Source organism: Salvelinus sp. IW2-2015, linkage group LG18, assembly GCF_002910315.2.
Source record: "Salvelinus sp. IW2-2015 linkage group LG18, ASM291031v2, whole genome shotgun sequence".
Lineage (NCBI taxonomy): Eukaryota > Metazoa > Chordata > Actinopteri > Salmoniformes > Salmonidae > Salvelinus > Salvelinus sp. IW2-2015.
In genome coordinates this window covers 55,134,954-55,146,694 of record NC_036858.1, presented here as the reverse complement: position 1 = coordinate 55,146,694, position 11,741 = coordinate 55,134,954, and the positions used below count along the sequence as shown (strand labels likewise).

Genomic DNA, 11,741 nt, shown 5'->3' with positions numbered 1-11,741 from the left:
TATGTAGCAAATGTTTATAGTTCAATGAAAACACACAGCAGTAAAAACAGTACTATATTTCAAGAATTGGTAAACTAAGGGGTCCATTTGTACAGCACTGTAGATACACACAAACACAGAATGTGGCGATGAAGAGAGTCAGTTACAGGGGTTGGAGTGATGACAAATGTTTCTATGTTTAGAGTTCAATCCTTTATATGGTGTGTGTGTGTGTGTGGGGTAGTGTGTGTGCAGGGGCGCGCTGGGACACCCAGATGGGGATGATAGCGGACGCTCGTCTGAAGGAGCTGACCCCCAACATGCCGKTCTTCATCAAGGCGGTACCGGTGGACCATCAGGAGACCAAGAACGTGTACGAGGAGTGTCCCATCAACAAGACCTGTATGAGGGGCCCCACCACCTGGACCTTCAACCTCAAGACCAAGGAGAAGCCTGCCAAGTGGGTATTGGCCACAGTCTGCTTCCTGCTCAGTGTGCAACAGAGGAGAGAGAGAAACACAAAAACAGTACTTTCATCTGAAATACTTTAAAGAACAGAAACATCAATGTTTCTAAAAAAAACTATATAAATATTTATGTCATACATGTCTATTGGAGGGATGTGATTCTGATTACAGTTATCAGTGAGGTAAGAGGATGTGTGGGGGAGAAAGACGTGTGTTGAGCTTGGAAAGCATTAAAAAACTCCACTGTATCACAGTACATCTTTCTCACTGTTCCTATAAGCTCCACTAGAGGGCAACCTGTACCAGCATGGCTAGTACACACATCAGAGGCACTGTACAGTACCTGCCTGCGCGCACAAATGCGCTCACACACACACAATACCGCAGTGATAACCCTTTGAATGGGAAAGTGAGGTTTGTTTATTGGCGAGCTTCCAGCCTACTGTTAGCACAGTGTAACAATAGAACTCCTGTAGATAAGAAAATCTATCTTTAACGCCTCAGCTATTGTTAGAGCTAGTGTTGATTTTTCCTCTGCCAGATCACCAGATAGCAGTTAAGTACTTCAACTACAACCACAGCCTTATATAAACCAAGTTTCTCTTTTATTTATATATARATTTTTATCTGGGATCCTGAAAGGACTGATCTCCATAATATATAAATAACCTTTGGWTAGCTCATATTCTGAGCTAGCAATTAAAAAAGTATGGTCCACAGATCTAAGTGTATCTGAACAAACCTTTAACTGGAACAGAATATGGAAAAATATGACCTTGGCATCAACTTATACATTTTACATTTGTTCACAGACTGTACTTAACACCAAGGAAAAGTTTTATGATTAAATTGGCCACAACTCCCAACTGTTCATTGTGTCCCTTAAATAAGGCAGGCACATTCCTTAATATGATGTGGGACTGCCCTGCAGTTAAATTCTTCTAGGACAAAGTTACACAATTCCTTTTGAAGTGCATGAATGTAAATATTCAATGCGTTGCATCTGCTATGTTACTTAACGATGATAACTCATTGAATCTCTCAATTAATCAGAGACAATTACTACTGGCAGGCAGCACTGCTGAAAAAAAATGTTGGCTCTTAGATGGCAATCACCTCACTCTCTCCCTATCCGCCAGTGGATACAGTTACTATTAGAAGTTATAACATTATCATTATCGACAGCGAGAATGAATAGTGCTTGTCAAGGGACAATTGAGGCCTGGACAAATATACTTGACTCTGTAAAGAAAYATCTCAGGTAAAGCCCYACACATACAAATAAACAATCTTTAAAGCTCAACACATATACTGAGTGTAAAAAAAACATTAGGAACACCTTCCTAATATTGAGTTGCTACCCCTTTTTCCCTCAGAACAGCCTCAATTCATCAGGGCATGGTCTCTACAAAGTGTCGAAAGCGTTCAACAGGGATGCTGGCCAGTGTTGCCTCCAATGCTTCCCACAATTGTGTCAAGTTAGATGGATATCCTTTTGGTGGTGGACCATTCTTCATACACACGGGAAACTGTTGAGGATGAAAAACTCAGCAGCGTTGCCGTTCTTGACACACTCAAACCGGTGTGCCTGGCACTTACTATCATACCCCGTTCAAAGGCACTTAAATATTTTGTCTTGCCCATTCACCCTCTGAATGGCACACAGACACAATCCATGTCTCAATTGTCTCAAGGAATAAAAATCCTTCATTAACCTGTCTTCTCCCCTTTATCTACACTGACTGAAGTTATTATAGCTTCACCTGGATTCACCTGATTCACCTATGTCAAATCAAATCAAATGTGCCGAATACAGCAGGTGTAGGCCTTACCATGAAATCCTTACTTACAAGCCCTTCACCAACAATGCAGTTCAAGAAATGGAGTTAAGAAAATACTCAAGTGAAAAAAAAACAGTACAGGGTCAATGTGKGGTTAGTTGAGGTAATTTGTAAAGTGACTATGCATAGATAATAAACAGCGAGTAGCAGCAGTGTAAAAAGAAAGTAAATAGTCCAGGTGGCCATTTGATTAATTGTTCAGCAGTCTTATGGCTTGGGGGTGAAGCTGTTAAGTAGCCTTTTGGTCCTAGACTTGGCGCTGCGGTACCGCTTGCCATGTGGTAGCCGAGAAAACAGTCTATGACTTGGGTGACTGGTGTCTGACAATTTTTGGGGCCTTCCTCTGACACAGCCTAGTATATTGGTCCTGGAMGTCAGGAAGCTTGACCCTAGTCATGTACTGGGCCGTATGCACTACCCTCTGTAGCGCCTTATGATCAGATGCTAAGCGGCGGTGATACAACCGGTCAGGATGCTCTCGATGGTGCAGCTGTAGAACTTTTTGAGMATCTGGGGACCCATACCAAATCTTTTCATGGAAGGAGCAGGTGTCCTTAACGTTTTGTACACTCAGTGTATATACAGTGCTGTGAAAAAGTATTTCCCCCATTCCTGATTTCTTATTCTTTTGCACATTTGTCACACTTAAATGTTTCAGATCAAACAAATGTAAATATTACACAAAGATAACCCAAGTAAACACAAAATGCAGTTAAGTGATGATTTTATTTATTAAGGGAAAAAAAGCTATCCGAACATTCATGGCCCTATGTGAAAAAGTAATTTCCCCCTAACCTAATAACTGGTTTTGCCACCCTCAGCAGCAACAACTATAATCAAGCGTTTGCGATAACTGGCAATGAGTCTTTCACATCGCTGTGAAGGAATTTTGACCCACTATTCTTTGCAGAATTGTTTTAATTCAGCCACATTGGAGGGTTTGAGCATGAACCGCCTTTTTAAGGTCACGCCACAGCATCTCAATCGGATTYAAGTCRGGACTTTGACTAGGCCACTCCAAAACCTTCATTTTGTTTTTTAAGCCATTCAGAGGTGGACTTGCTGGTGTGTTTTGGATCATTGTCCTGCTGCAGAACCCAAGTGCGCTTCAGCTTGAGGTCACAAACTGATGGCAGGACATTCTCCTTCAGATTTTTTGGTAGAGAGCAGAATTCATGGTTCCATCAATCACAGCAAGTCGTCCAGGTCCTGAAGCAGCAAAGCAGCCCCAGACCATCACACTACCACCACCATATATGACTTTTGGTATGATGTTTTTTCTGAAATGCTGTGTTACTTTTACGCCAGATGCACACCTTCCAAACAGTTCAACTTTTGTCTCGTCAGTCCACAGAATATTTTCCCAAAAGTCCTGGGATCATCAAGATGTTTTTTGCCAACAGTGAGACGAGCCTTATGTATTTTTGGTCAGTAGTGGTTTTTGCCTTGGAATTCTGCCATGGATGCCATTTTTGCCCAGTCTCTTTCTTATGGTTGAGTCATAACACTGACCTTAACTGAGGCAAGTGAGGCCTGCAGTTCTTTAGATGTTGTTGTGGGTTCTGTTGTGACCTCATGGATGAGTCGTCGCTGCGCTCTTGTGGTAATTTTGGAGGCCGGCCACTCCTGGAAGGTTCACCACTGTTCCAAATTTTCTTCATTTGTGATAATGGCTCTCACCGTGGTTCGCTGGAGTCCCCAAAGCTAAGATATATGTCAATTACTTTGTTCTCGTCTGTTCCTGGAATTTCTTTGGATCACGGCATGATGTCTTGCTTTTTGAGATCTTTTGGCCTACTTCACTTTGTTAGACAAGTTCTATTAAGTGATTTCTTGATTCAACAGGTCTGGCAGTAATCATGCCTGGGTGTGGATAGTGAAATTGAACTCAGCTTTCCAAAAATATTGAATAACCACAGTAAATTCATGATTTAACAAGGGAGGGGCAATTACTTTATCACATAGGCCATGAAGGTTCGGATAGCTTTTTTTCCTCTTGTCAATACGGGGGCGCTGTTTTCACTTTGGAAAAAATCGTGCCCAAATGAAAGGCCTCGTACTCTGTTCTAGATCATACAATATGCATATTATTATCTATTGATAGAAAACACTCAAGTTTCTAAAACTGTTTGAATTTTATCTGTGAGTAAAACAGAACTCATTTTGCAGCAAACTTCCATATAGGAAGTGAAAAATCTGAAAAAGAGCTCTGTTTCAGGGCCTGCCTATTCAACTGCTTTATTTATCGATATGCATACACTTCATACGCCTTCCACTAGATGTTCAACAGGCAGTGGAAGGTGGAATGGGTGTCTAGCTTGATCTGAGGCCGAACAAGAGCTTTTGGAGTGACAGGCCGGTATTTCTTTGTCTTCGACGGCGCACGAGGGACCTCGACATTGTCTTCTGAAAAGCGTTCGGTATACACGGCGAATATCTCCGGCTCTGATTTTATTTGATACATATGATAAAACATCATAAAGTAGGTTTTTTTCAACCGAGTTTTATCAGTTTATTCAACGTTTATTGGGGCTTTGAGTTTTCCGTTCCTTGCGCCAAGAGAGATGGGAATGTTAGCAACCTTGGCTAGCATTGTGGCGCGAATTCGACAGAAGAAATGGACATTCTAACAAAACAACGATTTATTCTGGACCAGGACTCCTTGTAACAACATTCTGATGAAGCTCAGCAAAAGTAAGAAAACATTTATGATGTTATTTCGTATTTCTATGTAAAATGTTGACTCCTATTCTCCGCCATGTTGGTGAGCACACTGTCTCCACCAATAATGCAAGCTGTATGTTATAGTAAAGTTATTTTTTAAATCTAACATAGCGGTTGCATTAAGAACCATTATCTTTCATTTGCCATACAACAAGTATTTTTATGTAAAGTTTTATGATGAGTTCTTTGGTCAGATTAGGTGAGTGTCCAAATATCTCCGGAGATTCTGGTGAATCGTTGTACGTATTCACAATGTATACCAGGATTTGTAGCTATAAATATGCACATTTCAAACAAAAATATAAATGTATTGTATAACATGATGTTATAAGACTGTCATCTGATGAAGTGTCCAAAGGTTAGTGATTTAATTTTATATCTTTGCTGGTTTTTGCGAAAGGTACCTTTGCGGTGAATAAATGCGTTGTGTGTTGGCTATTGTGGTAAGCTAATATAATTCTATATTGTGTTTTCGCTGTAAAACACTTAAAAAAATCGGAAATATTGGCGGTGATTCACAGATGTTTATCTTTCATTTGCTGTATTGGACTGTGTTTGTTTAATTTCATGAAAATTATTATTATATGATATCCCTGTCCGTTAGGCTAGGCTATGCTAGTCAGCTTTTTTTGATGAGGAGGATCCCGGATCCGGGAGTGTGATGAAGTAGAGGTTAATAAATAAAATGATCACTTAAACTGCACTTTGTGTTTACTTGGGTTATCTTTGTGTAATATTAAAATTAGTTTGATGATCTGAAACATTTAAGTGTGACAAATGTGCAAAAAAAAAAGAAATCAGGGAAGAGGCAAATACTTTTTCACAGCACTGTATAATATATATACAATATATATAAACTCAGCAAAAAAAGAAACGCCCCTTTTTCAGGACTTTCAAAGATAATTCGTTAAAATCCAAATAACTTCACAGATCTTCATTGTAAAGGGTTTAAACACTGTTTCCCATGCTTCCCGAACCTGTGGAACGGTTGTTAAGACACTAACAGCTTACAGACGGTAGGCAATTAAGGTCACAGTTATGAAAACTTAGGACACTAAAGAGGCCTTTCTACTGACTCTGAAACACACCAAAAGAAAGATGCCCAGGGTCCCTGCTCATCTGAGTGATTGTGCCTTAGGCATGCTGCAAGGAGGTATGAGGACTGCAGATGTGGCCAGGGCAATGAATTGCAATGTCTGTACTGTGAGATGCCTAAGACAGTGCTACAGGGAGACAGGAKGGACAGCTGATCATCCTTYCAGTGACAGACCACGTGTAACAACACCTGCACAGGATCGGTACATCCGAACATTACACCTGCGGGACAGGTACAGGATGGCAACAACAACTGCCCGAGTTACACCAGGAACGCACAATCCCTCCATCACTGCTCAGAGTGTCAGCAATAGGCTGAGAGAGGCGGGACTGAGGGCTTGTAGGCCTGTTGTAAGGCAGGTCCTCACCAGACATCACCGGCAACAACGTCGCCTATGATCACAAACCCACTGTTGCTGGACCAGACAGGACTGGCTAAAAGTGCTCTTGACTGACGAGTCGCGGTTTTGTCTCACCAGGGGCGATGGTCGGATTTGTGTTTATTCGTCGAAGGAATGAGCTTTACACCGAGGCCTGTACTCTGGAGCGAGATCGATTTGGAGGTGGAGGGTCCGTCATGGTCTGGGACGGTGTGTCACAGCATCATCGGACTGAGCTTGTTGTCATTGCAGGCAATCTCAACGCTGTGCGTTACAGGGAAGCCATCCTCCTCCCTCATGTGGTACCCTTCCTGCAGGCTCTTCCTGACATGACACTCCAGCATGACAATGCCACCAGCCATACTGCTCATTCTGTGCGTGATTTCCTGCAAGACAGGAATGTCAGTGTTCTGCCATGGCCAGCGACAAGCCCAGATCTCAATCCCATTTGTTGGATCAGAGGGTGAGGGATTCGGCCATTCCGCCCAGAAAATGTCCGGGAAGTTGAGGTGCCTTGGTGGATAAGGGTTGGGTAACAATCTTACAGCAAGAACTGCAAATCTGGTGCAGTCCATGAGGAGGAGATGCACTGCAGTACTTAATGCAGCTGGTGGCCACACCAGATACTGACTGTTACTTTGATTTTGAACTCCCCTTTGTTCAGGGACACATTATTCCATTTATGTTAGTCACATGTCTGTGGAACTTGTTCAGTTTATGTCTCAGTTGTTGAATCTTATGTTCACACAAATATTTACACGTTAAGTTTGCTGAAAATAAACGCAGTTGACAGTGAGATGATGTTTCTTTTCTTGCCGAGTTTACACACACACACACACACACACACACACACACACACACACACACACACACAAATATAGTGTTGTTTCATGAGCTGAAATAAAAGATCCCAGAAAGCTTATTTCTCTCAAATTTTATGCACAAATTTGATTACATCCCTGTTCGTGAGCATTTCTCCTTTGCCAAGATAATCCACCTGACAGGTGTGACATATCAAGAAGCTGATTCCACAGAATGATGATTACACAGGTGCACCTTGTGCTGTGGACAATAAAAGGCCACTTTAAAATGTGCAGTTTTGTCACACAACATTATACCACAGATGTCTCAAGTTTTGAGGGAGTGTGCAATTGGCATGCTGACTGCAGGAATGTCCACCAGAGCTGTTGACAGAGAATTCAATGTTTATTTCTCTGCAATAAGCGACCTCCATTGCGTTTTAGAGTTTCGCAGTACGTCCAATCGGCATCACAACCYCAGACCACGTGTATGGCATCGTGTGGGCGAGCGGTTTGCTGATGTCAACATTGTGAACAAAGTTCACCAAAGTGCATTCGAAGGCAATCTGAATGCACAGAGATACTTTGACGAGATCCTGAGGCCGATTGTTGTGCCATTCATCCGCCGCCATCGCCTCATGTTTCAGCATGATAATGCACGCCCCATGTCGCAAGGATCTATACACAATTTCTGGAAGCTGAAAATGTCCCAGTTTTTCCATGGCTTGCATACTTACCAGACATGACACCAATTGAGCATGTTTAGGATGCTTTGGACCGAAGTGTACGTCAGCGTGTTCCAGTTCCCGCCAATATCCAGACAWTWSGCACAGCCATTGAAGAGGAGTGGCACAACATTCCACAATCAACAGCCTGATCAACTTTATGCGAAAGAGATGTGTCACGCTGCATGAGGCAAATGGTGGTCACACCAGAAATTGACTGGTTGTCTGATCCACGCCCCTTACCATTTTTAAGGTATCTGTGACCAACAGATGCATCTGTATTCCCAGTCATCTGAAATCCATAGATTAGGGTCTAACAAATGTATTTCAAAATTTGACTGATTTTCTTATATGAACTGTAACTCAGTAAAATCTTTTGAAATTGTTGCATGTTGCAATATTATATTTTTTATATACTGTGATATACAGTGAATTTTGGAATATTCAGATCCCTTGGACTTTCTCCAGATTTTGTTGTTACAGCCTATTCTAAAATTAATTAAATAGTTTCCCCCCCATCAATCTACACACAGTACCCCAGAATGGACAAAGTAAAAACAGTTTTTTAGAACATTTGTGCATATGTCTGGAGGAAACCTGGCATCATGCCTTAAGTGTGAAGCATTTGGTGGTGGCAGTATCATGCTGTGGGGATTTTTCCAGCTGGCGTGGACTGGGAGACGGTCAGGATTGAGAGAAAAGATGAACAGAGCAAAGTACAGAGAAATCTGGAGCAGGTTTTCACCGATTTCTCTGTACTTTGCTCTGTTATATCTTTCCCTCGATCCTGACTAGTCTCCAGTCCTGCCGTTAAAAAACATCCACAGATGATGCCTGCACCAACATGCTTACTGTAGGGATGGTACAGGTTTCCTCCCAGACATTACGCTTGGCATTCAAGGTCAAAGAGATCAATCTTTGTTTCATCAGACCAGAGAATCTTGTTTCTCATGGTCTGAGAGTCCTTTAGGTGCCTTTTGACAAACTCCAAGCAGGCTGTCATAATGCCTTTTATTGAAGAGTGGCTTCCGTCTGGCCACTACATAAAAGGTCAGATATTTGGAGTGCTGCAGAGATGGTTGTCCTTTGGGAAGCTTCCCCCATCTCCACAGAGGAACTCTGGAGCTCTGTCAGAGTGACCAATCGGGCTCTTGGTCACCTCCCTGACCAAGGCCCTTCTCCCCCGATTGGTCGAGTTTGGTCGGAGTGGCCAGTTCTAGAAGAATCTTGGTGGTTCCAAACTTAATTTAAGAAGATGAAGGCCACTTTGTTCTTGGGAGCTTCAATGCTGAAGACTTTTTTGGTACCCTTTTTCCAGATCTGTGCCTCGACACAATCCTGTCTCGGAGCTCTACGGACACTTCCATCCGACTCTATGGCTTGGCTTTTGCTCTGACATGCACTGTCAGCTGTGGGACCTCTATATAGACAGGTGTTGCTTTTTCCAATACCATGTCCAATCAATTGAATTTACCACAGGTGGACTCCAATCAATTCGTAGAAATATCTCAAGGATGATTCAATGAAAACAGGATGCTCAATTTTGAGTCTCATAGCAAAGGGTCTGAAATACTTATGTAAATAAGGTATTTCTGTTATTATTTTAATACATTTTGCAAACATTTCTAAAAACTGTTTTCGCTTTGTCATTATGGGGTTACTATGTGGAGATCAATGAGGGGGAAAAAACTGTTTAATCAATTTTAGAATAAGGCTGTAAAGTAACAAAATGTGAAAAGTCAAGGGGTCTGAAAACTTCCGGAATGCACTGTAATTAGAGTACTTAGTCAAAAGTTTGGACAAACCTACTCATTCAAGGGATGTTATGATTGACATTTTCTACATTGTCGAATAATAGTGAAGAACATATAACTATGAAAATAAACATGGAATCATGCAGTAACTAAAAAAGTGGTTAAAAATAACCAAAATATATTTTAGATTCTTCAAAGTAGTCACCCTTTGCCTTGATGACAGCTTTGCACATCTTGACATTCTCTCAACCAGCTTCACCTGGAATGCTGAGCACATGTTGGCTGCTTTTCCTTCACTCTCAATCTCTCCTTCACTCTGCGGTCCAACTCATCCCAAACCATCTCAATTGGGTTGAGGTCGGATGACTGTGGACGCCAGGTCATCTGATGCAGCACTCCATCTCCTCCTTGTCAAACAGCTCTTAACACACTGGAGGTTAAGAGGTCTGCTAAATGACTTAAATGTAAATGTAAATGTGTTGGGTCATTGTCCTGTTGAAAAACAAATGATAGTGGGACTAAGCGCAAACCAGATGGATGGCGTATCGTTGCAGAATGCTGTGGTAGCCATGCTAGTTACGTGTTTTGAATTGTAAATAAATCACAGACAGTGTCACCATTAAAGCACCCCACACCATCGCACCTCCTCCTCCATGCTTCGCGGTGGGAACCACACATGCGGAGATCATCCGTTCACCTACTCTGCGTCTCACAAAGGCACGGCAGTTGGAAACATAATCTCAAATTTGGGCTCATCAGACCAAAGGACAGATTTCCACCGGTCTAATGTCCATTGCTCGCGTTTCTTGGCCCAAGCAAGTCTCTTCTTATTATTGGTGTCCTTTAGTAGTAGTTTCTTTGCAGCAATTCGACCATGAAGGCCTGATTCACGCAGTCTCCTCTGGACAGTTGATGTTGAGATGTGTCTGTTACTTGAACTCTGACYCATTTATTTTGGCTGCAATTCCTGAGGCTGATAACTCTAATGAARTTATCCTCTGRAGCWGAGGTAACTCTGGATCTTCCTTTCCTGTGGCGGTCCTCATGAGAGCCAGTTTCATCAAAGCGCTTGAMCGTTTATGCGACTGCACTTGAAGAAACTTTCAAAGTTCTCAAAATGTTCCAAATTGACTGACCTTAATGTCTTAAAGTAATGATGGATTGTCGTTTCTCTTTGCTTTTTTGTCACTCGTTTCAGGAAACTAGGTGTATGTCCCGGGTCACTACTTCACAGGAGAGCCATTTGAACGTAAACGTTTTTTGTCAGAAATGCCTTCTGGAACATGTGAACTTTCATGCGCCTTAATAACTTCTTAAGGCTAGGGGGCAGTATTCTGAAGTTCGGATGACTGAAGTGCCCAGAGTAAACTGCCTGTTCCTCAGGCCCAGAAGCTAGGATATGATATAATTATAATATAATTGGTAGCATTGAATAGGAAACACTCTGAAGTTTCTAAAACTGTTAAAATAATGTCTGTGAGTATAACAGAACTGATATTTTTTGAGGTCACAGGCCATTCCAATGCTTGTCTATGGGATATTCAAAGGAATTCCTCCCAGATTGCAGTTCCTCTGGCTTCCACTAGATGTCAGTCTTTAGAAAGGGTTTCAGTCTTGTTTTTTGAAAAATGAGCTAGTAGTTGTAGTTTTTCAAGMTGTCTCTCGTTAGGACTGTAGTCTTGTGGCGCACATGGATGAGGGCGCGCACTTCATTATTTATCTCCGGTATTGAACATACTACATTCCGTCTTAAATTGTATCGTTTATTTACATATTAGGGTACCTGAGGATTGATTAGAAACGTTGTTTGAGTTGTTTGGACAAAGTTTACTGGTAACRTTTGGGATTCCTTTGTCTGCAAGTTGAACAAGTGMAACGYGTGGATTACTGAATCAAACACGCCAACTAAACTGACTTTTTTGGGATATAAAGAAGGACTTTATCGAACAAAACAACCATTTGTTGTGTAGCTGGGA

General features: G+C 41.8%; 1 protein-coding gene across 1 annotated transcript in view; it reads right to left on the bottom strand.

The window, feature by feature from the left end:
• Positions 1-218: 218 nt before the first annotated feature.
• The window catches only part of LOC111978207 (CDP-diacylglycerol--glycerol-3-phosphate 3-phosphatidyltransferase, mitochondrial), a 50,860-nt gene continuing 39,337 nt past the window's right edge, over positions 219-11,741 (bottom strand). The window contains exon 10 of the mRNA XM_024008129.2: positions 219-464. The gene's annotated coding sequence lies outside the window, so the exon portion shown is untranslated. The remainder of the gene's footprint in view (positions 465-11,741) is intronic.